General features: G+C 37.4%; 1 protein-coding gene across 3 annotated transcripts in view; it reads left to right on the top strand.

Moving 5' to 3' along the window:
* ADGRL2 (adhesion G protein-coupled receptor L2) overlaps window positions 1-25859 on the top strand; it is a 632947-nt gene that overhangs the window by 243611 nt on the left and 363477 nt on the right. Inside the window, exon 4 of one of the 3 annotated variants that reach the window (XM_075999599.1) lies at window positions 5639-5748. The exons of the other annotated variants lie outside the window; for them this stretch is intronic. The gene's annotated coding sequence lies outside the window, so the exon portion shown is untranslated. The remainder of the gene's footprint in view (window positions 1-5638; window positions 5749-25859) is intronic. 3 annotated transcript variants of the gene reach the window in all.

Below are 25859 nucleotides of genomic sequence, written 5' to 3' on the forward strand. Positions count from 1 at the left end.
AAAATATTCTTCTAAGCTTAACAGACCTTATTAATGTGTAGTTCCAGTACACATTTTTTATTTAAATTCATGGAAAGGTTAAAAGGCAGTAGTTTTTATTATTGTTTTGCCTTTGGTTTAGGACAAATTTTGCATGTTATCTACAGCAGAAACAGTCTGCTAATTATTTCATATAAATCACTGTTAGCAGCAGTATCTAATAGTGCTACGATCACTGAATAGTTAAGAGTCTTACATTTCCATTAGAATTAGGAGCAAGAGCTAATTATTTTAGTTAAAGCTGAATTTGATCTAAACGGGAAGCATATTTGGCATTTAGTCTGGAAACCTAGGACTGTTATAAAAGAACTGCCTGCAAATGCGGAGGATAGAACAGTATATACAGATTTTTTTTGTTTCCCAGTTTGGGGAGAAGTTGGTATAGTTACAGTGGGATCATTAATATAAGTATAGTAATATAATTAATATAATATGTTTTGTTCTCATGTTTATGGCCAAATTTTGCAGTACAAAATGAATTAATTTGCCCAAATAAATTTGCACTAGTATCTAAATGATTCTCCAAATTGAATGTCTTTTAATTTTTATTATGAAAAATTCCAAATTTATACTAAACAGAATAGTGTAATGAAACTCCACGTACCCACTACCCAATATCAGAGATTATCAATACATTATCTATCTGTTTTCCTCTCCATTTCAATCTCCTCTCTCTTCAGACTTTTCTTCTTCGACAGATTACATGGTGTGGGATTTTGAAATTGGTGGAACTTATTTTATAAACAGTCTCATTCTCGGGCTCAAGCATTTTATTTAGGAGGTTATTTTATTTTCCCCAGAAAAGAGTGGTGTACTCTACTCACAACATGAAGTGATGGACTAGGTGGGTATTTAGTAAAATCATACTTCAAACACCAGAAATTCAATTTTCTGGGTTTTTGTTTTCTAGGTAATTAATATAGTGCTGCTTTTCACCAGGAGACTCTTTAGTCTTCCACTTCTACCACTCCTCTAAACCTCTCAGCCTTTCTTTCTGCTTTCTGTTTTCTTTCCCTGTTTATTTTTGCCTCTGTGTAACACATAAACAATAATAGTCCCTACATCATAGCTTGTTAGATTTTAATGACAGCCTCCAAGGACAGGTGCCAGTTAAATGAAACATATAATTAAAATTTGTGCTATTCAAAAATTGGGTTACTTGGCAATACTCAAATAAGAGACTACCCCCATTCAGAAAACAGGCATGTAGTACTTATCTGGGTTACTGGGTGTGCAACAGATTCAATCAAGGCTCGTCTTTGCTAGATGCCAAAAATGTGATGGAATGTTTTGTTCAGGCACAACATTTCAGGTGTTTCTACATGGCATCTGAGTAAGTGTTCTGCAGCTTTAGACTTTGGCAACCAGTGTTCTTTTTTATGAACTCAAAAATGTGGGTGAAGGCTATATTTGTTTACCAAGCAATTAATTTAGGTATATGCATATATGTATAACTGTATATTAATATATGCAATTGTCATACGTATACAATAAGTTTTTCTTTAATTTCCAGTACTTCCTCACCAAGAAAGAAAAGGCATGATTTCAGTCCTGGTTCTAATTTTTGACATTGACATCATCTTCTTGGAAACTATGCTTTTCCTTTCAGGCGTGGTTATCATTTTCCTGCAAGGAATATCCCTTGAATTATCTGAGCCAGCAGAGGCTCCTAAGAATCCTCCCTGCATTTACTCAAAACCAAGCTCTCTGACTCCCTTACTTTCCCTATTAACCCTATTGTGGTAACTCTTCAAACTTTCATTGATTTCTCTCTGTTTGGATTTGCCATTTGTGCCCTGCACCATACTGCTGAGTGAGAGACACATATCTCTGTTGAGTTGGAAAAATCATGATCTTTTCATCTGTAGCACTTGACTCTTGATATCCTGCATGAATTTGTGCTGGGCTGCAGTTCTCTTGGCCACACTAACCACTGAGATGCGGTCCCTTCTTTCATTCCCTTCTACCCTTGAACTCCTTAGGTCTTTGTACCCTTGGGTCTTATACCTATATGTTATACCTGGTCTTCTGACAAAGGTCTCCTCTACCTGTACAGTGTCTCTCAGACAATATCTCTTTACTGTTAAGTCTTCTTTATGGACTCACTCAGCTCCCTGGTGATACTCTGACCAGAAGACACACCTGCCAGACTCAGCTCTGTTGTATACCTGAACCTTGGAGTCTCAGTGATGCCTCTGGCTTGTCTTTCTCCTAAGCTTCAGCCTCTGCAAATCAACAGTCAGACAAGGACAACACTTTTTCCCAAACCAAGTGTCACTCCCAGGATTATCCTATTAGGAAATTAGCCCCTTCTCTATCCTCATTTACCCCGCTTCCTGTTTCAAATATTTCCCTTCTCTCATACCTTCAAGGCACCAGGAAAAAAATATTTCAGGTTGCTACTATTCAACCAGAAACACCTTTATTTTTAAATTATTTAAATATTTAATCTTTCCTGCCTTGCCATGTGTGGGTTTCACTTAGAGTGAAATGTGCTATAGAAAAATCTGGATGTATGTTTTATTTCATTTTCTTTTGAATAAATCTGGATTTAGGAAAAAATCAGTAAGAAAAGGTGCAAACCATTAGGAAAGCATTCAGGGTAGATTAATTGCTTATCAAGTTTTCATTCTCTCTTCAAACCATATTGAACCACTTGTTTTACATGAATTCCAAAGGCTGGCACTAGTTTTCACTTCAGGAAATAAATGACACAGGGTATTATATTTTAAGGACCATTAAAACCTTGAAATTGCACAGTGACTTAGAAAACAACAAGTTATTTAGCCTGGATAGCTTTGTAATGGTTATACAATGGGGAAATTCATTGTTAAATGACCCTCCCACTCTTACTTCACATATAATGCTTGGCAGGAAGAGGAAGGAAAAATGAGACTAGTATCCGGGTACACAGGGTGTAATGTAAATGGTATAGGAACATTATGGGTTTGCATACTAAGTGGATCACAGAGAATGTACTAAATATTCCTAGGGAAATCTTGTGCTCACTGACCCATGGCTAGTGATTAGAAATTATTTTTTGCCTGGACAGACAAGGCTAGCTCATTGCTGCTATCGTAATTCCAAACCTCTATAATGTGTCAACTGAAGTTGTTCTTAGCTAAATATTAATATGTTTGAAATAAACAGCAGGAGGTAGCTGTAATATTGTTAATGAAACAATTTTAATATAAATGATTTTGGAATTATATTAAGTGGCATTTGAATCTGATGCTTCTGTTGCCTAATTTTTCTCCTTTCCAACCTTTTCTTTTATACCTTCATTAGAACATCTATTAAGGTAATGAAGCCTGGGTACCAGATCAAAGGCAGATCATGCCAAATTCCAAAACAAGAATGATAATATGAAAAATCCTTTTGAGCAAAATTTCAAGCCAACAACAACCAATAGACCCCACCTGTTTTTATGATGAAAATCAAATGTCATTTGAGTCCATAAAGAAGCAATAATTGCTTAACTAACCAAAGTGATACAGTTCATTATTTTTCTATTGCACGTTTATATAGTTTCCCCTTGAAGCACAAACATAATTTGTTTTCTTTAAATATGATTTACATATGGCACTTAAAGAAAGATGTTTAAGACAATCATAAAGTGTTGTTTCTTGTAAAAGCAATGTCCTTTTTTTCTTGTTAATGCCAAGGATGCTTTTCCCCAAACACTCATTCCCTGCTCAAGCCAGTGTAGCTGCTAATGAGGAAAACACGAATAGTACCTCAGTTGAATGTTTTCCTTTGTTTATCTATGGGGAGTTCATTCTGCAATGGGAAGAATCCCTTAGTATCAATGAGTCTGAAAGTGCTCAAATTCTGCCAAGAGGAAAGTTATAAAGCTTTGTTCACCCATGGTTTAAATTAATCTAAAGCAATGTGAAAGGGACTCTATCGTCTCAAAGAACATCAACCACATTGTGTCCATTGTCTCTATTTATAAAATACATTTCATCTTATTTACATGGGTTCCACTTCCAGTTACAGGGTCACTGGTTGGCAATACCGGGAGCCGTGCCTCTAAAATGACAAACTGTGATGCTGACACTTGCCACTTATTATAGGTATATGATGTTTTTCAGCCTATTGGGGATTTCCAGAGAAGTTTCAGTTACTGGCAATCAGTCCTTGAAACTACTCTGTGCCCAATAATATTATAATAAGCACCTTCAAATGGATTTTTTAAAAAAGACACAGCATTAATTCAGAATATAAATTAAGAGAATGCGTTTGATGGTGAAAAAATACAAACCTACCCACACATTTTGGTTTCATGTATGAAATATAAACAGCATATGAACTCTCCCTTGTGTACTCAGAGAGCTCTGCAGCTTTATTTCTTCTGAAAGGTGTTCAAAATATGCTATTTTAAACATAATAACCCATAAATAAAATACAGTGTTTACCAAAATTATTTTTTCACCCATATACAAGGTCTTTAGACATTGTTCTCAACTCTGATTTTCTCCTGAGATGCAATTTAAGAGCTTTAAAAAAAAGTCTTTAAAAGACTTCCTATGAAATATGCAGGGTTTTTTAAATGTGTGTTTCTATATGGCCAAATTGCTCTGTTGTTATAAATACTGTACGTAAAATTACCAGATTGCCTGGCATTCCATTTTTACAGGGGATACTGAATCGTTAAGCATTGAAAGAATATAATATAACTATTCAAACTGCTTAAAATATTTTGTAACCATAAATTATTATCCAAAAATATTTTTCAAGTAGATAAAAAGAGTTGTCAATTCTGCATAGTGAATGCCTCAGAAGGGGCTCGTTTGTGGTTGAAAACTGAATAAAAGCAGTAAATTAAGACCAGACTTAACCATAGAGAAGCCGTAATCCACTGCAGATTTCCTTGGTGAATGAAGTATTGTTATGTGGATTTATCCTCCTTGCTTGTACAGTTAACCAGTCACATCTGTGACCAAAATGCTGTCTGTGCTCACAGACAAGGTAGGTTCACTAAGCCAGAGAAGGTGAGCCCATGCTGATTTACACTGTATGGGTAAGCGCAAAACAAACACAACTGTTTCTCCCGGGCTGCCTGTGAGAGGGCGGATATTGAAGCCGAACTACTGCTAAGAGAGGACAGGGCTATCACAAAATGAGTGGGCACTTGAGAAACTGCCAGTGACACTGGGTGTCCAGTTTTCTAACGGGCACGATGCTAAGGGAGAGAGCCCTGATGAAGCCACGTGAGCCGTGCGTAGGAGAAAAGGTCAGGGGCGTCTGGGGTTTCTGAATGCAGTCAGTGCCGAGAGCAGACTGAAATGTGGTATATGTTAAAAGAGCATCACTCACTATAAATATTCAATGTCAAGAATTTAAATAGTTTACAGACATAAAAGCCCTTGATGATTGTGTTATCCGGCATTGTTGATTTTCCTCTGTTGTTTGTCAGCAGCCACCGTAATTAATGAATAAGACCCTGGGAGTCTTGACAGTGAGTCGGTTTAGTCTTAAGTCTGTGTATTTTTCTTCGTGATTACATGCCAATAAAATAACGGATCTGCCTTTATGTAAACCAAACCAAAGGGAGCCAAATAGGTCATATTTCTGTTAATATTTTTTTTTCTTTTAGAGCCCAGTGTTTCCAAAGGACATTAATTTTGATTTCTCTGATGAAGGCTTGTGGCTGCCCCTCATGCCTTACAAAATATCACCAAGTCAGAGCCGAAAAGAAAACCATAAGTGAGTAATTTCAAAACAGTTATTTTTCATTATCGAGGGAAAAATTCTCAGATTTCTCTGTAATTTATTCCAATATGTTCACTTTGTAAAAGATATGGAAAAAAAAGGAGAGAGAGAATACACAAGTGAAAATGCCCTTTTCTGTAGAGGGTTGATATTTAAAAATTTTATGGCTCCAACACCTTTCTAAAACAGTATTTTATAAATAAGGCAGCTTTGCAAGAAGAAAAGTTGATTCTAGAACAGCAGCAGGTATTTGTACATTAATGTTTCAGTAAAATGTATATAAAGTGTGGACTACTAGCTTATTACAGCATTTGAATCCTTCAAATCAAAAAACGTTTCCTTGGAATTTTTCAAGATCGGAATATCTCCTTTCTTTAAGAGGGAAAATATTTAGGCTAATGAAATCTTTATCAGATTCAGCAGCACTACTAACGTGTAAACTAGGTTATCTCCTCAAGAAAAGCCCACTGGGACTTGAAGTAACGTGGATATCTTTACTACTGTAAAGAGATCCCAGAAAGCATTAGCTCTTCTAAATATGTGCTAGATTTGATTTGATTCCTGAAGAATAAAGTTTGTAATTACCATTTCCACTTAATTAAGGATAACCACGACTTGATTATACTCATTTCATCTTTACAAAGGTGTCCGTTTCTGAGGGAAACACAATCTTAAAATCTCTAACATTATAAGATATATATTTAATCAACACTTCTGGAGTTTCAAAAGCTTTTTCTTCTAGTTAGTGGAAAAGGGTACTGTGCTGGTTGCATGTAGGTTTAGCTCAAATTGCCAGCAAATATTGTATATGTGCCTGAGCTTAAAGACAATGTTTTTCTAATAAAATACAGTGTTTAAACCACCCCCCACACACACACACACACATCCATGCCTACACCCACACAAACACACATACACATACCTCAGAAGTTAAGGAGAGAAAAGTTCAGTACAAACTGTCATTAGCAGTAAATTACTTTTTGGTGCTTTGAAGTTATATTTTCTAAAATGGTTGCAGATTGATCAAAATAACAATTTATTTTTATACTTTTGCATGGTTTTTGTGTGTTATGATAATAAAGTAGTAAGGCTTCCCCTTAAAAGAAGAAGTGCTCATTAGCGATTGTAATTCCATGTTGTGTAACACGTTCCTTGCGCTCCTTACGTGTTGTGAAAAGGTTAGGGATCCACTCACTGTAGCGCATCAAAAGTATAAAGGTGAGAGGTGAGATTCTTTGTTGTAAGTGCTGAGAAATAATCATTTAAAGGTCAGTCGCACTCAAAAAAAGGAACATTTGTTTAATAAGTAACTCATTTTGGGATATGCGGCACTTTTAAAGGTTACAGGATAGACCAATTTGCCTGTGATGTCAGCAAGAAGTACTATTAAAGTCATTGGTCCTGTTAAAACAATCCTTCGTAAAATTCAGATTGCATGCTTTCTCACATTTCCCAACACACATCAAAAAAGAGCCTAAACTATTTGTAGTGCCGTACCTTAAGTACTCAGCTCCTCTTAAATGCAGCAATGGAGTATTAGGTGGGAAAATACGTTGGCTCACGTATGCACACACACACACTCACATACACACACACATACCCCACACTCTCCCACACCTGATACTATTTTGCTTCATTCTTTCAGTTTTATTAATTTGTAAGAACATTCCCATGTGTCAGGGGTTATAGGATTTCTCTCTGGATATCCTGTTGTATTGTACACCAACAACTGTCATGCTTGAGACTCCCATATAAAAGAAAAAACTATTGATTCAGCTATATAAACTAAAAACTATTGATTTATACCCTTTCCTATTCCAAGACCAACTTCCCTCCCCTACTGTCCTCTAAAAAAGCCAAAGAGAATTTGGTTTGGCAATAAAATGGAATGTTAATCTGGTATGTAGATGAAAGAGAAGTAACAAGAATCGTAATATGGCAAAAATATTTTAGTACTAGAAGGGTTATTTTTTCAAGATCTGAATAAAGGTGGTAGTTTATTTAATGTAACTTTTGTACTATTAAAAATGTTGCCTTTAGGGAACCAAAACACAATAAGTAAAAGTTGTCTTGTTTTCATATTTAGTCTTTTATTTTTTTCTTTGTGAAGCAGTGTTTTAAACTGATGATAATTTTCTCTAGATTAGCTTTTTGCTTGAGATGACTATATAAATAAAATAACTTCAAAAACAGCCTTTGTAGAAAGCAATCCCGTCTGAGCCCTTGATTGCTCAAAATTTACATTTACCTTTTTACTCTTCACATTGGTTGCAAGGCACCCTAGTTGTAATAGTCTGTTGGTGGTAAATAGTGAGTTCTCAGATTTTTATGGGTTGATTTTTAACATATGCTGAGTCAGAAATTTAATTACAGTTTAAAAACAATACATTTTCAAGCAAACTTCTAAGATTTGCTATGTAAATTAAAGAAACTAGAAAGCTTATAACCTTTATCCTATTTTAAAGTAAGAACTGTCTTTATGTCTATAAGACATCTGCAATTAGGAGAAAATACGACACTCTTATTTCAAGCAACTTAGCTAAGAATCAAGTTATTCTCTTAATTTGACTTGCTTTTCATTTGAAAGAGGGCGAAATCTATTTCCTGGGCAATTTTGCAGAGCAAAGATATTAATACTTTGGGGTTTAATTGTATCCTGTGTTTAAATACACTGTGGGTGAAACCCCAGACCTCTGCTTAATTGCTGTGAGAAAATAGCCTGATTTCTCTGAGATTAGGCACACGCTTATGTATACTTTGACCTAAGAGTGCCTCCTTCAGAATTAATCTTCTAAGGTAGAGGGATTTGCTTTTATATGTGCAGCAGGGCCATTCGTGACAAACAGGGCCTAATAAACTAACTTCACCCTGCAGACCTCCCTTTTGCTGTCAACGTTTTTCTCCATCTATTCATTTCACACATCTCTTGTCCAGTGGCTTATTAGCAAATAACCCTAAATGGGGCAGGGGGAATAATTTTAATGGCTTTTTTTAATTAGAGGATTTTGAAATTTAAATTGGATACTTCAGAAATAAAACTATTTTTTTTTTAACTTTCATTTTTACTAATGAAACAAAGTGCTCTGAAATAACTCCATTTGTGTAAAGACCATAGCCCTCTGAAAAGACAAACAATTCATATTTACTTAAAATTTTGTTCTGCAGCTGTATTTTGTTGGATTCGTCTAATGTATGAAAGCACTTTTTCTTTCCCATCAGCTACATCAGAATTGTTTTTGTAAGATGTAACAGAATGTTCTGGTTTTAAAATATTTATATTAATCAAAGTTAGGGCTGTTTATATTTTTTGGCAATAGGGCTTTTCTTTAAAAGTGATGCACTTCCATTTAACTAAACAAAAGTGTTGAAATGGCCTGTCATATAAACTTCAACATAGTACAGTTGGTAATAGAAATTTTGAAGACAGGAAGAAAGGGAGCTAGTTTCTAGCTTCAGGTTAAACATGGATTAATAAAAAGTGCAACATTGATAATTTCCAAGATTTTCCTGAGGAACTGTCATTCGTTGCCACTTATAAACTCTATATAGAGTTACCTGGTTGAAAGGCTTGTGTTCAAGTCTCTTGCTCTATTTTCTTGGAGCATTGGGAAGTGTAGCCTAAGAGCTGGCTGAAAAATAATGATAAACCACTAAGGCTCGGGGCTTACTAAATGACTCAATTAATTTAAAAACTCCTTTGCTTTTTATATATTTCCAAACTCTTTTAGTAGTGATGAAAGTACCTATGTGTTTCTTCCTTGCAATCTTCTGTTTGTGAGCAGAAATAGCTCAAGCTAAAAAGTTTTTTGAAGTCAAGCTTCCAGCAATCAAGCTTTGATGAGTGAATACTAAACTACATGGTCTGTCTAGACTCTCATAAGAGAAATGGAGTTGTATTAAAGACATTTTAAACAGCAAACCAACCTTAATTAAATTCATATATAGGTATATATAACTCTTTTTGTAGAATGAGAAATCCCAAATATTCTGGAAGTTTAATATGACATGGCTTTAGGTAGATTGGTCCATTTGGGACTTTTGTTATTGTTGTTGTTATATTTCTTTGGTAGTTCAAACTGTATTGATTTATTTCTGTGGAAAATAATCCTATACAGGGAAGGTGGAGACAGAGGACTTAGTCCTTAATATGGAAGTTATAAATGTTTTTTTCTTTCAGGGGATAATAAGCACATATCAAACAAACAGGAAGTAGTATTATGCATTGCAGGCAGAAGGGCTAAAGGTCTCCTGTTCGAACTTTTGGCCCTTCTAGAATCCCTGATCCTTCCTTATTTTGTTTAACTTGATGTAAGTCTTGACCAGTAGCTGACTCTGAGAAAACATTTCCTGACATCATTTTCAGAGGTGATGTGGGATTACTGTGCTTGCCTTTTCATTTTGGGTTGAAAATGAAAAGTCCAACAGTAGTTCCTGGTTAATACTTCATATATGGTCTTTTAATTACTAGGTCAGGCTAATTCATTCCCTTGGCCTTTGGCACTACAACTTCATTTTCAAATTTTGGTTAAAAGAATCAATGCACATGCATACTCACACCCATTCACAAACACACAAACACATTTAAAGGGGCAAAACTGTGCTGTAGCAGAACAGGAAATAAGTAGACTCTTTTTAATTACCTCATTCATAGTACAAAGTGGCGAGAGAAGAGCAAAAAGGTCAGGGTATAATAAATATAAAATTTAAATCTCTAAACTAATTTACTTTTCTTTTATTGTACCAGCTAAAGCCAGTGAAAATAAACATGCATTTCATTATGTTACACCCCTATGGATTATTACTAATGTCTTGTTTCCAATTTTATGCAATTTCGGTATAATCCAAATCTATGTGTTAGCCTGGGTATGGGGTTTTGCTCTAGGTAATTGACATTATATAGTCCAACGCACCAGAAAGAAGAAAACATATCTATAATCTCTACCCATTTCCAAACAGAGGGGGATAATCGGACCAATTCTTCTATTGTGAGTCCTCCTTCTTCACGCAGAGATTCCTTTGAAGTTAGAAGAAGATGAAGGTTCCCAGTCTGAGAATGTGGCTAGAGGAAAAAAATGAATATTATCAGGTCAGAGTCTCATAACCAGCTTTTATGCCACATTAACCAGTGGTTTTCTTATAATGCAGAGCCTTTTATTATCATTTTTACCTTCTGCTTTAATCCAGGATCACTAGTACAATTTCTAATAATGTATCGGGAGGGGTCTTAAGTATGTTTATTTGAACTTCCTAAGGCTAGATCCACAACTCAGCCCCTCAAAAATTTAAACAAATAAAATTTTTAAGAAAAAGTTGAAAACTTAAAAAGCATCCCTTTCTACTTAGATGTAAGTCTCTATGAGTCAGAAACACTGGCCAATTAAACTGGTATTTAGAGAGTACAATGCAGAGAGGAAGTTATGAAGTACGTGGAGATTTACTTGCTTGTAAAGCAATTTTCTCTCACTTTCAGCTTACTTCCTACCACCTTCAATGAGAGATAAAATGTAGGCTGTGTTTATGTCATCTCACTAAATATGAGGCCTGTTATTGCTACTTGAAAGCTTATTTCTTAGTCCCTGTTTGTTCCAAATCACGGGGAGCATGGTCATGTCTGCATGTACAGGAGGTAAAGTTATTTGCAACAAGAGACTGAAGGGGTGGATAGTCAGTAGGCCTAGGTGGGCAGATGGTTGTCCAAAGACTCTTGAGTTTCAAAATCTCCAACAATAAGAAATGACTTCAAGACAGGAACTAGACAGAACCAACCAACTTGTCAGGCTGTGACACTATCTAAGAACAAAACAAGTTCTTCATTCAATTCGTGTACATTTTTGAAGGGTACCATGATGAGCCACGTGATAGATATTAGGGATACAAAAACAAATCACGTGGCTCTTGAAAAGTTCAAAGTTGTGTGGAAGAGAAAAACGTGTTAGTAAACAATAATGAAAAATATGACAAGCATCATATTTTCCTTAGTGCTATAGGAACACAGTGAAGGGAGTTTCTACTTTTTCCTGGAGTTCAGAAAGAGGTGCTGGATTGGTGAATAAGAGTTTAACAGAAAAGTTGATAAAGAAACTGTGTCTTAACATACACATAGGTATTCAATAGCAGAAATGGGAGAAGCGGCCATCCCAGGCAGAAGAAAGAGTATGGATTCAAACCAGAGCACGTCTTATTCAGGGAATGAGGAGTTGCTGAGTATGACTGGAGCATATGGTGTACAGGCTGCATGGTAGGAGGAAGAGTCTATCATAATTCAGCTCCAAATTGCAGCCCAATAAACAAAGCCTTGTATGCTATGCTAGAGTGGAGACTGCATCCAGGAAGCAGTGGAAAGTCACCAAAATGTTTAAGCAGGGGAGTAGCATGATAAGAATCGTGTTTTTAAAAATAGCTGGCATCGGTATAGAGGAAGGCTTGGCAAGTGACAAGAATAGAATAATTTTCATCAGTTATAGTGAGGTCGAGACTTGAAAATGAGTGAGAACCTTTGGTATGATAATAAATTAAGGACAGACTTTAGGAGACAAAATTAAAAACAAAACAAAACTGGCAACCTCAATTTATACCACCTTTCTTCATGTGCATACTATCAGGTTTGGGTCAGAGTGATACAGTAGAAAAAAGATTTTTCCAGTAAAGTTAATAGTAGAAGATGGTGCTTAGAGATTGAAATTCTTCAATCACGATTTATTAAGAGGGTGCTCTCAGGAGAGGAGGAGCAAGGGGAGAGGGTAGGCAGAAGATAGTTAAGAAAGATGTGGTCACAGCTAAAAATAAGCTTTAGCCGACTGTGGCCCCTTGGGGAACTCTGGAGCACAAATTGTACCACAGGGTTAGCTTCTCTTATCCCCAGGGAGGATAATTCTCAGGGGAGTTAGCTCTGTTCTGATGAAGGCAAGTCTCTGGGGAGGAAGTGGCAATGAGCTGTCAGAAGCCAAACACGCACAGCCACTGGGGCGTGGGAAGAACACCAGCAGCAGCCACTGCAGTCCACCCCTGGCACTGTTCAGACCCCCTTGCTTCTAACATTCAGTTTACTCTATCCAGGTACAGCGGCTTCAGAATTCTGGGTAGTCACATGTTCTGGGCTCATGTACAAGATAAGGGTGAGTAGGACAAACTACAGCTTCCTCTGTTGCAATTTGTTCCAAGGCTGTGACGCACTCATCATTTACCCACTCCATCCTTTTCTAAATGTTCCTTCCTATGGGCTGGTACTTCTGCAGGACCAAATTCTCTTAGGAGCCTGAGCACCTGGTTCCTATGTTTTAATCAGGTTATGGTGGCTGTACTTGCCCATGACAGTTAAACAAGGAATGAGAAGATATGGTCCCACAGATCACCTGAGTAACAAACACATTGCTCCCTGCCTCTTATGCTAATCAGGTCAGTTACCTTGCCGATATAGTAACTTTTTTGTACCAGCTAGGCTACTGGCACAAGGAGCTCAAAGTAATCTGGCCATATCTTTAAGTAATAGCCATATCTTTAAGTTTACTAAGACTTTTGCTATATCCCCTGATGAAAATTTCCTTCTTCTGGGACATAGGATCTCTAGATTCACAAAACCTAAAGTTGCAGGGATAGGTCACTGGGAGAGATGGTGAGTGGATTCCCTCTTATTTCGACCTCTTTATTCCTAGACTCATATATTCTAACTATTGAAGACAGAGTATCACATAATATCTGTTGGGTTCAAGTATACACTATACCCTGAAAGATGGTACCCATCCTCACAGAATGTCATCTTTAAGCTGGTGCCTTAACTAGGCCAGAATATGGTGGGACCAGTGAAACCCCTGGGCACATGCCCATTGCTATACCTCCTTCTCTATAAAGTGAATGCCTTGGTACAATTAACATGATGCTATCCACATAGTGTACAAATGTGAAGCTCTGCAGAACATCCAAATAGTTCTAATCCCTATAGACTATATTTGGACTAAGTAGGAAAATTAAAATAGCACTGGGATCAGATCATGACTCGTGTTCATCCATGAATGCAAGCTGCTTCCAACCCTCCTTCCTGGTAGGTAATGAAAAGAACTCATATGCAAGAACAATAACCATATACCTTGCAAACTTGCCCTAATAAATCTATCACATACTGCATAGCAGCTGCAATTGAAACTACAACCTGGTTAAGTTGGCACTAGTCCACTGTTGTCCACCATGATCTATCTAGTTTGTATACAGTCTAGACTAGTTAGTTACATGGGAATAGGATGGGGAGCCTCATCCCTGCAGTCTTTAAATCTTTGAGAGTATTTATTTATTCTGAGGGACTTATTTATTTATTGTACTAATCTGTGCAATTTCCCTCAGGTTGTGATAATTTGTTTTGGTTGCTAACTTGGCCAGAGGGGATAGTTTCAAAGACTTCTACTTTGATAATATAGTATCTAATCAAGAAAACAATAGGAGGATTCATTCTATCAACCTCTAACTGGCTTATTCAAATTATATATTCAAGGTCAAGAAAAATGAACATTGGGTAAGTGCATGGACCCGGTAGACCCACTGTGGGATAAATCTGGGTCAACACTCCATTGACTTCTAGACACTTACATGCCCATGGTGTGCTATTATCATCAAATCATACCTTGCATCTAACAGTTCTAGAAAGATCTGAGTGTTCCTTTTCCCAGTGCACTGTTTCCTGAGTAAATAGCTCTTGGTCTTTTGGGGGAAGGACTAGTGAGTCACACGCTCACCATAATATTGTAGTTCCCATTTCATGGAGTCCCAGGATCTCCTGCAGGCAATGGTTTCTTCAGACTCATGTCTAAAGACAGGCAAAGAGATTATGATTTTCCACTGAGGTACCTGACATCAGTCTTTTGCTCATTTACTTTTTATCTCTTTTGATTATACATATGAATCAATACCTTTGTTGTTGACCCATCTATCTTGCCCTGACACACAGTAACCATTTCCATAGATATTCTGGGACAGTTTCCACCTCCACCCATATAGACAGCTTCCCATTTTGGTGACTACACTTACTTGCTTCTACCAGTTAAGTGTCTCCCTGAGGCCTCTGTTCATCTGGAATCCTACCATCCCCTTTGCTACAATGGACTCCAGTCTTTAAATCGCATCTCCTACTATTCCTGGCTTAAGAAGAACTGTGCTTCTCCACAACGTGGGAATCCCCTTCATCAGCAAATTCCTCATTGTGTTGATAAACAGAATGTCTTCCAAGCTCTCCAAGGAACACAGTCAGATATGGATTTTTTTCAGTCTTACATAATGGACCCATTTTTGCATGCTTGTTTTTTTGATCCATTTATTCCTTCCTTCACAATCTGTTAGTCCAATGCTGGGGTCTCTACTTCATTTCATGTGGGCCATCACTTTTTCCAAGCTACCAAGAGCTATCCCAGTCTTATATTAGACCTACCATACAGAACTTTCCTAGTATATTAAACTCCATGTCACAGCAGAATAACCCCACACGGGAAAACAATTCATCACATAGCTTTATATTCTACCCACCTTGATCCAAGACCCTCGGGTTCCACTCCCAGGCATGCTCTTTATGCATATCTGCAGCCAAGTCCTTGAACTCCCTTATAGCATGTAACTCATCTACTCCCTTAGCAGGCTACTACTTTCCTACTTGAGATATGCTGAGATATGGCCCAAATTGTCAGTGTGATTTTCATCAGGGAACGTACAGGCAGATCCTCAGAATTATCTTGTAAGCCACCTGCCTCATTTGAGACTTCGGCACAATCTTCATGAAAGAGGCTTCCTCTTGCAACAAGAAATAAAGGGCTTATTAGCCACTTCTGTGAGCCAAAAGTGTTCCGGGAAATATGCAGATTTAAGGGTTCTCATCTACCCAAATATCCCTATCTCAAACCTCAGGGTACCATTCCTTTTCTCTCAGGCCCTTGAATTTGGCAAGGAGATTTGTCTAGGCTGAGAATTTAACCGTCTTTAAAGTTCTTCCACTTTTACAAATTAGACATGAACCCGATCTTCTAATCTGTCTGCCCTCTATCTATAAGAGATGATGAGCGTCTCTCTAAACGCTGCTAATGAGTCTGTCTGACTCTCAGAGTTTGCTTTAAATTTTAGATAATAGAACTGAGTCTATGTGGCAGGCAGACTCTGAGATGACTCCCAATGAGCTTTGCCTCCTACTGTTCATGACATTGTGTAATCCACTCCCTTGAGTATAGGATGGCAAAAAGTGATGGGATGTCACTTCCATTAATAGGCTACATAAAATCGTCACATCCTTCTTGTTGGCAGAATCCCTACCTTGTTGGCTTTGAGTAATGAACGTGCTGTAATAAGTGGCCCATGTGGCAAGAAACTGAGGATGGTCTTCAGCCAACAGCTCACAAGGAGCTGAATCCCGTCAACCACCACGTGAGCTTCAAAGTGGATACTGCCCCAGCTAAGCCTTCTGGTGAGAACTCAGCCCTGTATGACACTTTTATTGCCCTGTTAAAGACCCTAAATCAGAGGGCCCAGCTAAGACATCTCTGGACCCCTAGAAACAGGGAGATAATAAGTGTGTATTGTTTTAAGTTGCTAACTTTGTAATAATCTGTCACACAGTAATAGATGAGTAATAAAGCCGGTCATTTTGTCTCTTCAAAGCATCCATTATACTTAGGAACAATCATCTAAATCCAAATTCCTTAGCATTGCAATTTCACTGTACCTCTTAAACAGCCAGAGACATTGCATCTGCTGCTCCATCCCCTTCTACCTATATCGCAACCCCGTTTGCCACTGTCAGTGAAAATTTTAGCCAGGGGTCAGCAAACTCTTTCCGTAAAGGACCAGATGGTAAACATTTTAGGCTTTGCAGACCATATGGTCTCTGTCGCAAATACTCAATTCTGAAAATACATAAATGAATGTGTTCCAATAAAACTTTATTTACAAAAAGAAGTGAGTTGGATTTGACCCACAGGCCACAGTTATGCTGATCTTAGCAATCACACTGCTATATAATGCCTGGGACTCACAATATTGCACCTACCATCAGCAATAGGGACCTCTGGAATCCCATCGTAGACTCTACTTCCTAGCCCGCTTCCAGTTCCATCCAACATGGCTTGGGTTCCCTAAAAGCAGAACTTAAGAAAAGAACTTGAATGACAGTTTGGGGAGGAGTTATGGGAAGCATGGGCAGTATCAAGATGAAAAACAAATAGCTCCAAGTTCTCATGTCATCTGGTGGTCACTATTAAATATTTAACAGCATAAATAGCAAAATCACTCTGGAGTCCAGCTGCTTCAGTTTCTATCCCACTCTATCCCTCACTAGCTTGTGAACTTGAACAAGTTATTTAAATTTCTGTCCCTCCTCAGTTTCCTCATCTGTAAAATGGGGCTCATACTTGCATCGACCCCATAAGGTCACTGTGGGGGAAAATGAATTAATACATGAGTATTTACAATAGTACTTAGTACATAGTACAATTAGTGATTATTGTTGTTGGTGTTACATTTATTGTGATCACTAACTTATCTACCGTAATATTTAAATGTAGCTTTTTCAATGCACCTTAATTTGTGTTATGGGCTCTATTTCCTCTTAGTCCTGCACTTTGGAATCTCAGAAAATATATTTAGTCCACTCTGAAGCAAAAATCCATGTATTTTTGGACCCTGAGGAAAATTCTACAGAGAGCCATATTCTTGAGTCCCTTCTGTAGACAAAGAGTGGGAAGTATACTTACACTTCTAAGCAAAAAACATTTTTAAAAGAGCATCTCTATCCACATCCTTTCATAATAAACTTAAAGAGTCTCTAATTTTTGGTAAGGTAACATTATGCCTGAATTTTGTGAAGTTTGTTGGCATGGCTATCTATAAATAAGAACCTTCAGAGAGTTCAAAAATAGATACTTCTATATATCCCCACACTTAGATATGCAACTATGTACATAGAAACACATAAAGAATATTGTTTATTGTAGATTATGTACACTGCTTCAGGAGATTATAAGCTTCCAGTTTTTAAATTCATAAATACAGTTTTGAATTTATAACAATTCAGAGTACAATATTTTGTATGTTAGACCCACAAGAAATATATCTAATCCCTATCGTCTGTCTGGCACTTCTACTTCTCTTCATCTTTATAAATCACTGCTCAATAAACAAGAAAATAGGAATCAAGCAACCGTGGAGATTTGGAAGAAAGATCACAATTATTTGATGAGTGAAACATCTGGAAAGGGATCATGGCCTCATTATCTCTCAAAAATAGTTAATGAAACTCTTCTTTTAGTTCACTGAAGTGGAAATGCTTCATCAAACATTAACTAAGAAAATGTATGCCAGTGCTTTGGATAAGTCAAGTTGTCATTCTGCTCCATAAATATTTATTCTGCAGATGGTTTTTAAAACTACCAGTTTCCTTATTATAAGGAAAAGTTAAGTCGGTATATTTATTTTAGATTATATTACAAAACTTTTCAACAGTTGGGATTTTTAAAAACATGTATTCAATTCCTTTTTTCTATTTAAAATCAGTGGCTTGAACTGAACAAATCATAATGTAGTAGGAATTCTCATATTTATCAGGTGAAAGATTGGTCTCACCCTTGGCAATATAAAAATCTATTTTAAAAAATTAAAAATCTTTTGAAATCCTGCTTTTTGGAAAGAAAAATACTTAAAAATCAATAAGCCACTAGACAACAAATAGCTTCTGAAACACAATTACATTGAAGAACTAAATTATTTTCAACCCAAATGTGATTATGCCTTTCTGGCTTAAAACTTGTTCTTTTATGAGGACTTAAGTATAATATAACAAGCAACAACTGGTGTTATGTGAACCAGTGTGTTAATATAAACACACTGCATTGTGTCTATTTGATTCAATCACCAAACACGTATTGAGCACTGACTAAATGTCAGGGACTGACAGGTGCTAAGAATGCAAAAATGAAATGGTGGCTACTGCCTTCAGGGAACTCCTAGTCTAATGGAGGTGACAGATACTTCTGCAACTATCTATAATTCAGTGTGACAAGTGCAATGCTAGCAGCATCAGCTAAGTATTACAGGAGCAGAAAAAAAGGTGACTTCTTGAATCCAGTTTAAAATTGAGAAAAGCAATACTTTTTATGAACCAAGGATCACAAAAGAAGGGCAGTCAATATTCAAATGAAGGTAAGCAAAAACCTTTTGGGGAACAACTTTAGAGGATAATTCTTAACTGTACCCCCACAGTAAAAATGGGAGTAAAAACAGGAGAGCCACAAGATTGTGGACAAGGTTCCTATTTTAACATATCAAGAATATTTTTGTGGGAATTAAGTTGTGATTCTAATGACAAGAGCTCATTCTGTACAATAGCATCCCTGTAACTTCTATGAGTGTGCTAAATTTCACTCAAATTGTTAACAGTTACCAAAGATCATTATCTCAACATGGCAGTCCACCACATGCTAAAACTAAATGTTCAGTCTGGTATATTCACATCAGTTCAGTTAATAAAACTCATTTAGTTTGGCAAGATATAAATAACTATGCAAACCTGCAATACGAATGTATCGCTTTGGCATTTGCTTTTATATATCTTTAGGCAATTAAATGTAGTTCTTTATCTGGGTGTCTTAGTCCACTTGGGCTGCTGTAACAGATTGCTAAAGAGTGGGTGGCTTATGAACAACACAAATTTATATTTCACAGTTTTGGAAGCTGGGAAGTCCAAGATCATGGTGTTGGCAGATTCAGCATCTGGTGAGGGTTTGCTTTTTGGTTCATAGACAGCTAGCTGTCTTCTCACTGTGTCCTCAATGGTGAAGGGGTGAGGGAGCTCTCTGAGGGTGTTTTATAAGGGCACTAATCCCATTGCCTTCATGACCTCATCATCTACCAAAGGCTCCACCTTCTAATACCATCAAATTGGTAATCAGAATTTCAATATATGGATTTTGAGGGGACACAAACATTTGGTCTATAGCACAGAGTTTTCCTCCTCTCCCCTATTTTATTTCCAAAATTCATAAATTTTACTTTTTTCCTGGACAGGTTTCTGAGCAAGGTGGTTAAAGTGTTTCAAACAATAGAAACCTCTGGCGCAACAATTTTATTTTCCTAAAAAAGATTTCCCACTCATCTGCTTTTATTTGGAAGGTAACACACATGGTTAAATAGTCATTAGTTTTCTGCCTTAATATTATAGTTGGCTTTTGGGAGACAAGTGGACACTACTATCAACTGCTGCTTCTTAAACTCTTCCCTCTGTCTGTCCCCTGTCTGTCTATCTTTGGTTAGTAATACAGTTTTGACTTACCTTTGTGAATATTTGAATAATATGATTAAATTTTAAAAGAACTCTACAAAATAAAGACTTAAATACAGTCCCTGCCCTGTGAATTTATAAGATAATGAAAAGGCACCTTCCAAACAAAGAAAAGATGGAAAGATATTCTTCCCGAGAAAAGCATGTGACAATAGGGAAAAGCCAGTTGTCTCTTTTCTAATCCTTTGTCTTTGACATCTGTCATTTGGGGGAGAGGGTTCTGTGGGTGTTGGGTGGTATTACAGTGGCAGTTGAAAAGTTCTCTTCATCCTGTGGTGCTGATTCCTTTACCCTTTGTCAATAACTTTCTACCTCACATTATTACTTTCAAATTTTTTTTCTCTTTAGCTCACTGCTAAAGTATAATATCATATTGGCAAATATTTTGCATGCACGAATTAAAGTTTGCAAAACACAATAGCAACAGCAATAATAATGATTAAATATGTGAATTTATTTAACATTTCACAATTTTCAAAGCATGTACTTTTATTATCTCATTTGATTCTCACAATAACTGAGTGGATAGGTAGAATAGGTATTGTTTTGATTTTACGCATGAGAACATTGAATACCTTGATTGGGCTCCCTCAGAAGCCTACTCTAAGATAAAGATTCAAATGCAAGTCCAGATGTTCTTTGACTTATGATGGGGTCATGTCTAGATAAACCCACTGTGAGTCGAAAATATCATAAGTTGAAATGCATTTAATACCCTGATAAACCCATCATAAAGCCAAAAAATCTTAAGTCAAACCATTATAAATTGAGGACTGTCTGTAGTTTATTTGGCTGCTAATTCTAGGAAACACTGACTGGGAGTATGGAATAAAACAGAGAAGGGAAGAAAGTCCATAAAAAGTGTATTTTCAAGGCAGTTTCCAACTTGGCAACTGGAGCCCAGTCCTGTTCAGAAATTTCCAAAGATGGTATAGAACACGACTCAGTGTAAGCTCAATTAAGGGCCAAAGAAGCTGGAATATTTATCTACCAATTCTCCACTTATCTCTGGTTGAAGTCTTCCTCCAGAGGTAACAATTGTAGGGCACTCTGGCTTGCATTATTTGTAAACTGAGCATATTCCAAGAGCCAGAAAAAAGTCCTCACACAAGTGTCACAGGTGTTCACAGTAAAGCAGGCTTTGGGGTGCAGAGGTAAATGCTAAGGCAAATGAGCGGGACAGGACAGACTCTGTTAATCAAGCTTAGCAAGGTTAGGTGGTTTATCCATCAAAAGTCACACAGCTAGTACTGGCAAGGCCAGGAAGGGACCTAGGCCTTTGGCTGTTTGGGTAGATTCCTTTTTTTTTTTTTTTTTTTTTTTTTTGAGACACAGTCTCGCTTTCTTGCCTAGGCTAGAGTGAGTGCCGTGGCGTCAGCCTAGCTCACAGCAACCTCAAACTCCTGGGCTCAAGCGATCCTCCTGCCTCAGCCTCCCGAGTAGCTGGGACTACAGGCACAAGCCACCATGCCCGGCTGATTTTTATATATATATATATTAGTTGGCCAATTGATTTCTTTCTATTTTTATGGTAGAGACGGGGTCTCGCTCAGGCTGGTTTTGAACTCCTAACCTTGAGCAATCCGCCCGCCTCGGCCTCCCAGAGTGCTAGGATTACAGGCGTGAGCCACCGCGCCCGGCCTGGGTAGATTCCTTTTTAAAGACATGGCATTCTTTGTTCTCCAAAGTGTGCATTAGGAGAGGAAGTAAAGAAGATAGAATACACTAACCATGAAAAAATATTTTCTCTAAAGGTCTTACTATAATTGATATTCATTCACCCTGTACATATAATAAAATTATTCAAAACCTGAAGCTTTTATAGAATGCAAAGAAATATCAATACATGAACCTTTACACAGCAAACATACTAATACTCTGCCAATATGCATTGCCAAGGTTTTCAGTCCAACTGGAGGCATTTTGCCAAGGACACTGGGACAGATTTTAGTATTTGCAAGTGCCATGACACCTTTAAAGGACATATGCATTGTAGAATATTATGACACACAAGTGGCCGGGCAAATATCACGTGGAGAAGTCACAGCCAACGTGTATGTGTCACCACTAAACAGTCTCTTCACATCAGTGGCACTCACTCCTCGGTTTCACAGTTGTGAAATATTTGCATACAGATGTGAAGGTATTCTTGTGGCTTACTCAATAAACCAGAATGGGGCTTTATGCACCCCTGAGTTTTCAATTAATGTTGTTGACAGAATGAATGGCTATTTATGCAACCAGCCTTTCATGTTCATTCATGGTACACAATACCTAAGTCTTAAAGATCTCATCTAAATGCCTCCCCTCTTGGGAGGGTGCTTATGGATTCCATTGTATATATAGGGTAGCATAAGGTTCAATGATTCTATCTAATCAGCAGAGTGGACCTTACATTTTAGCAAAGGCTGGTGAAGCCTTTGTTCTGCAACAGGGTATTATCCTAGCACTTCTACAATAAGTTGAATATCTGATTGTACAAAGATCTTAGGCGACCAATGCCTGAACTTAACTTTCCCAAGTATGTCCCGTCTGTCCTCACCACATCCCAACACTCATATGTTTGGGAAAATGATACCTACAGAGGAAAATCATTTTTCTATATGTAGAGTTCTATCCAGTACACCCATGCATCTGATTGTGTAAACAAGGGCCTGGCACGTCGTTGGAGCTCAATAAACACTCACTGAATTTAATCCAACAGGAAAGAAATAACACTATCAGCCCTGGCCACTGCTCTAAGATTTCTGTAACAACGTACAGTTGTTGGGAGGTAGAAGGTAAAATTGAGTCCTTCTTTGCCTCGTCCATTCAACAGACTCCTCAAGCAGGGAAAGGAATGTGTAAATGTTATCTGAGAAAGATTTTCATGATGGATGAGTGAAATTCCACCTTTCTTCCCGGATTAGAAATGAGAAATTCTCCTGGGTTTAGTTATTATTAATAACAATTAAAATCAACACAATAATTCATCTTTCCATATAGCTTTATTATTTAAAAAAGAACTTTTAAAAATAGGTGATCTCTTTTATTATTATCATTTTTTAGAGACAGGGTCTTGCTATGTTTCCCAGACTGGACTTGAACTCCTGGGCTCAAGTAATCTTCCTGCCTTAGCCTTCCAAGTAGCTGAGACTCCATTATGCAGCTGTACGCGATCTCTTCTTAACCACACATCAGCCCTAGGAAGCAGCTAAGGATTATTGTCTGCATTTTTCAGATGAGAAAACTGAAGCTCATTAAGCTTAAGTGATATCCCTAAAGTTATATATTGAAGTGCAAGAAAAATCCAAATTCTATTCAGGTGGCATGAGAGACAGGGATACACATGCAAGGTTATCTAATGGAATTTAAAATAACATTTTAAAAGTTCAAACTATGTTTCCCAAGTTTTGAGACTTCATATAAAAAGTACAGGCATGTTTGTTTGCTTCTGCAAAGCAAATTAAATGTGTAGTCCATGCATTATTGATGTCTATTATTTTAATTCCTAAGAAGTATATGTATCAAATTGCCCTTACAAGAGAAACTGTATTAAAACAACTTGTATTTACATGCCTTTTTAGTTTGCACTTGAGTGTTTATTTTTCTGCTGACTTTAGGACAGTGATATAACGTGACACTATTTTCAAAGTCGGACATGCTAGTGATGTTCCGGAGCATGAATCGGTGTTTGTACTTAGAGATATCCAACCTGGAATAGGAATGCACTGAAACTAGAGGCTCCTCATTAAGGGTACATGAGCAAACAAACAAAGACTGACAGACCAAATGGTCACCAAAGGCCTTGGATTGTAAACTAACCCCAGAGGGACTTTTAGTTTGTACAACACTCACCCATCATTTTAAGAAGAATCTCAGTGGTTCTAATTCATCTCTTTTTAGTCTTCTCAAGTGCAGCTCATTTCCTCTTGAAATAGTTCTCCTGTTCTATGGCCAGCACAGGCAAGAGGGGCAGACAGGCTCAGAGTAGATACCAGGCCTCTTAAAACTAACTTAGGGCAAAGGCAGAGAGATGCCCCAGGTGAATATTCAAAGGGCTCTGAGGAGCTGCACCAGCAGGGCAGACTGCTGCCTAATTTGTAGTTATGCACTATGACTATCTGAATTTTAGAACTGGAAGAAAACTTAGAGATTATGTAATACAAGATTGGGAAACATTTTTCTCAGAACTTAAATGACTTGCCCAAGCCCAAATGGTAGAACTAGAGATAAAACATGCCACTCAGAGAGGAATAAAATATATTTGTTTGTTTAAAACCGTGAAATTAATCAAGACAGACTAGTGGTGAGGCCGGTGGACCAGACTTTATACCACAAGATTTCTAAGTAAATCTTGATTTACTTAGAAGCCTTGAGACGGAATACAAGAAGTCAGTTTGGCCTTCCTGCCTAAATAATGAAGTTAATATTTATTTCTGAAAAGGCTTAGATCTATCATCTAAAGTCTTAAATCATATTCATTCAATGCCATGCTTAAGCAGTGTAGTAATGAATAGGAACAGCCAGTCTGAAACAGAGAGGCTGCTGAAAGATGCTAAAGTAATGAGTGTGCTTTCATCCCGTGCATAGGTGATCATCGGGGAGAGGAGGGCATGACTAGCAACTGCTTTTTCCTTGGTGCGGTGCAGAGTTGAGCAGCATGATTTATAAACCTCAACACATTGAAGACCAAAAAAATAAATCATTAAGGAGGTGGCTCATGATTCAACTTGCTTTTTTCCCCCCTCTAACATGGGTAATAAATTGTGTGGGCTTTAATAATTTATAGGAGATGTTGTTATAATGTGAGAATATTAACTTTGGTGAGTCTTTTAATTTGCTTGTGATGTCAATAGTGTGCCGAAGTGTTTCTTCAGCACAGCCATACCGCTGCTGCACGACTGTATTTTGACACTTCAGTCAGAGGCTCCTGGGGACTAGAAGAGACAGTTCACTTTAGCACCGATCATATCAATTTGGTGCCTGTCCCCCACGGGAACTACATGCCACAGAGAGAATTAAACAGAATGGTTTGAAAGCATTTAGAATCATATTAGCACATGCACATACAATCCCTATTACCCCTGTCCTTGTGGAAGGATAACCTGACTAAAGCCATTTCATTTCTGCCCATGACGACTCTTCAGGTTTGCCAGAAAAAAAAAGATAAAAAAGAAAATTTTAAAACTAACAGAATGTAGCACAAGGAAAGCCCCTGAAATAGTCTAGATTCATCTGGGAGTGTGGCCAATTTCTTCCCAGTTAATAATGTCCTCCACAGAGTCCCTCAGATGTTTTCTCATCATTCCACAAATGTGACAGCAGTGTTCTCCTCTCATTTCAGAAATAATTCCTCTCTGCCCCGCCCATGTTTTGAGTCAGGAAGGAAAGAGCCTTGTAACAGTTTAGTGAACATCAGAGCCTGAAAGGCATATACATGGAGGGGAAAAAAAGCCAGAATGAGAGAAAAGAAAAGACAGAACAGTTCAAGAAACGATGCTATGGGGAAAGAAAGTGTCTGTGTGATAGGCCTGAGCGTGGAAAACCCTGAGTGCACCAGCCAGGCACCATTCTGAGTTTTAATTCCAATCTAGAAACTGTAAACAGTAATGAAGACCTGACTCTCCCTGTGTTTCAAGCCAAACTCTCTCAATATACAGTTTTTGCTATTTTTTAATTTAAAATATGTGAAGCAGTTAATTAGATTAAAATGAAATGACTCTCAAGCATGGTGGCTCACACCTGCAATCCTAGCACTTTGAGAAGCCAAGGAAAGAGGACTGCTTGAGGCCAGGAGTTTGAGACCAGACTGGACATCATAGTG

Source organism: Microcebus murinus, chromosome 2 (assembly GCF_040939455.1).
Source record: "Microcebus murinus isolate Inina chromosome 2, M.murinus_Inina_mat1.0, whole genome shotgun sequence".
In the NCBI taxonomy this organism is placed as follows: Eukaryota; Metazoa; Chordata; class Mammalia; order Primates; family Cheirogaleidae; genus Microcebus; species Microcebus murinus.